The sequence below is a fragment of the Sinocyclocheilus rhinocerous genome, unplaced genomic scaffold (assembly GCF_001515625.1).
Source record: "Sinocyclocheilus rhinocerous isolate Xijiao unplaced genomic scaffold, SAMN03320098_v1.1 scaffold1614, whole genome shotgun sequence".
Lineage (NCBI taxonomy): Eukaryota > Metazoa > Chordata > Actinopteri > Cypriniformes > Cyprinidae > Sinocyclocheilus > Sinocyclocheilus rhinocerous.
This window is the reverse complement of record NW_015641054.1, coordinates 66628-69523: the sequence shown is the minus strand read 5'-3', so window position 1 is coordinate 69523 and position 2896 is coordinate 66628. Positions and strand designations below refer to the sequence as shown.

Here is a 2896-nt window from a genome sequence, read left to right as displayed (position 1 = left end):
GTGAACATGATGTTACTGTAGTTCTAGACTAAATGTGAATGTGCATTAATTCATCCCGCTCACAAAAAACAGATTTAGTATTCATCAAAATGAATTTAAACTCAGAATATGACGCAAACCTGCAATAATTAAATATGTTAAATAAGACAAATATTATTTATGTATTTAATCCCATTTTATTAGCCAATGTCTTTGCTAATGACCTTCGATGATCCAATTCAACCATACTAAGCAAAAATGACGCATTTGTGTTTCATTTGTGTTATTGCTGAATAGTGTTGAACTTTCTTCTCCTGCGTCATATTCTTCATGCAATTTGTTTGAGCGGCGCCCTCTACTGTACAGACGTGAATTTACTTTTCCTTCAGCCTGAGGCGTATTCATTTCACTTCTGTTGTGAAAGGGCTTTTACATACTTTTTTTATATTAAAAGCAAACAAGCAAGCCCTGCCCAGATTTCAAAAGTAACTCAAAAGTAATGCAACGCATTACGTTCCATAAAAAGTAACTAAGTAACATAATTAGTTACTTTTTTAGGGAGTAACGCAATATTGTAATGCATTACTTTTAAAAGTAACTTTCCCCAACACTGTATGTATATATGTGTTCCCCCAACACTAACTAATATATATATATATATATGCAAACACCACAAAAAAATCAGACCTGTACGATATAAACTCAGAATTGCAAGAATAAAAGTCAGAATTGTGAGATAAAAAGTTGCAATTACCTTTATATATTTTTTTTCTTCTGTGGCAGAAACGGTCTTATACAGACATGCACTCTCTGATGAATTTAAAGTTCTGTTTCTGTAACATACAGTATGTTGTTTACATTGTACAGCTGGTTTATTTTAAGATGATTTATAATAACTCATTAAGGACGAAATGCAAAACAATTTTATGACACCGTTGCAACTATAAGATTAATGAATTATATTTGCTATTTTTATATTTTGAAATAAAGGCTTGATGCAGCGCTAGATGGTGCTGCTGAGTGATGAATACAGCACAAGATCAAGATCACTCAGTCGCATCATTTCGGTTTAAATATCTAGTTAAAACAATCTGAAATTTTAGTAATTTTTCTGAATTCTGTCCTACAAATTAATTACAGTATCACCATATTTCTTTATTTTATTTATTGATTTATTTTTGTTAATTTATTTTGACTTAAAAAAAAATTTTTTTTTTTTGATAGTCTGAAATTCCTGGCACAAACTGAGAAGTGTGACATCTAGTCCTGGTCTCCCTTATATTATCCTGAGTGCCTATTATGTAATCCTGGTCCAGAACCCTAGTTGTGTAACATTTCGTGGATTTGAAGCTTTATTCTCAATCCCTGTGAAGAGATGCATCGCTGCAGGACACACAGACCTCAGAGCTGCTGTTTATTTACTCATCTTTCCTGCATTCCAGCATTAACAGGCTTCATCTTGATTACTGTGAAAGGAAACAGCTATTCCCTGTGAGAGAAACATTATCCAGCCTACTGAAAACATCCTCTTCCTGCATTTTCACTCATTTGAATGTTTGTATGTAAGCATGTTTAGTGTCAATCGTAATGCATTTTTTGGACTCTTCCATTCTATGACATTGTGAATAATTAATTACTTTTTAGATAGTAAAAATTATGTTAAGTGGTGTAACAGGGTTGACGATCATAATATAAGCAATTGGACATGACAATATGTGACCCTGGACCACAAAACCAGTCATAAGGGTAAATTATATAAATGAAGCTTTGATATATTTACGGTAGGAAATTTACAAAATATCTTCATGAAACATGATCTTTAATATCCTAATGATTTTTGGCATAAAAGAAAAATCGATCATTTTGACCCATACAATGTATTTTTGGCTATTGCTACAAATATACCCGTGCTACTTATTTTATTATTTATTTATTTTTTGTAGTTGGTGTTTTTAAATATATATTAGCTAGCTCATAGTAAAACGTTGTTGTTTATTAATAAACTATTTGTTCTCATGTGAACTCTCATTTGTAAGTCGCTTTGGAAAAAGCGTCTGCTAAATGACTAAATAAAAATAAATAAATAAACTCAAGCGGGCAGCCAATCACCGCGCGGCGTCGGATCGTCCTCATCGCGCGCTCAGCAGCACAGCGCACATTCACGCGCGGATCGCAGCGAGCGTCGCGTCGCGCCGCGCCTCTCATTCCCGCGGATGTCTAATATAAACATGTTCCTCTAGATACTGACAGAAAGAAGAAAACGACAGAGGCGTCATTCAGGTAAGACTGTGTTTTGTCCGTTACAGCGGCGCGTTGCCCTCATATCGTCCGATCAATCGCGTCTGAAGCTGAAATATTGCGTGATTGATCACGAGCGCGTTTATGTATTTGTCATTTTACCTCAAAAACAAAACGAGCAGATTTTTGCGCTTGATTATTGATGGTTGTCACGGAAGTCGGTTTGATTTACTTTCATTTTTGCTTCGTTGCGTAATTCCGTGCTGGTTTTGTTGTGTTTGTCAGTATTGTCGCACACAGCGTTCATGACAATAACAAGGATCACGTGTTTCTTCGTGATGCTCTGCTGAGTTTATATAACGCCTGTGTGATGCTGCTAATGTATAGAGCGATTACATAAATACCGGCGGAGAGGAACCAACAAGATCCACGTTTAAAATACATAAATCAAAATACAGATGATTATCTATCGATCGATCGATTGATCTCTATCTATCTATCTATACGTCCATCCATCATCTATCTATATCCATCCATCCATCTATATGTCTATCTATCCATTCATCTGTTCATCCATTTATCTATATGTCTATCCATCTATACTTCCATCCATCTGTCTATCTTTCCATCTATACATCCATCCATCCATCTATATGTCTGTCTATCCATTCATACGTCT

The 2896-nt window shown here is 34.9% G+C and overlaps 1 protein-coding gene across 1 annotated transcript in view; it reads left to right on the top strand.

The window, feature by feature from the left end:
* The first annotated feature begins 2120 nt into the window (after positions 1-2120).
* tppp (tubulin polymerization promoting protein) overlaps positions 2121-2896 on the top strand; it is an 18789-nt gene continuing 18013 nt past the window's right edge. Inside the window, exon 1 of the mRNA XM_016570874.1 lies at positions 2121-2259. The gene's annotated coding sequence lies outside the window, so the exon portion shown is untranslated. The remainder of the gene's footprint in view (positions 2260-2896) is intronic.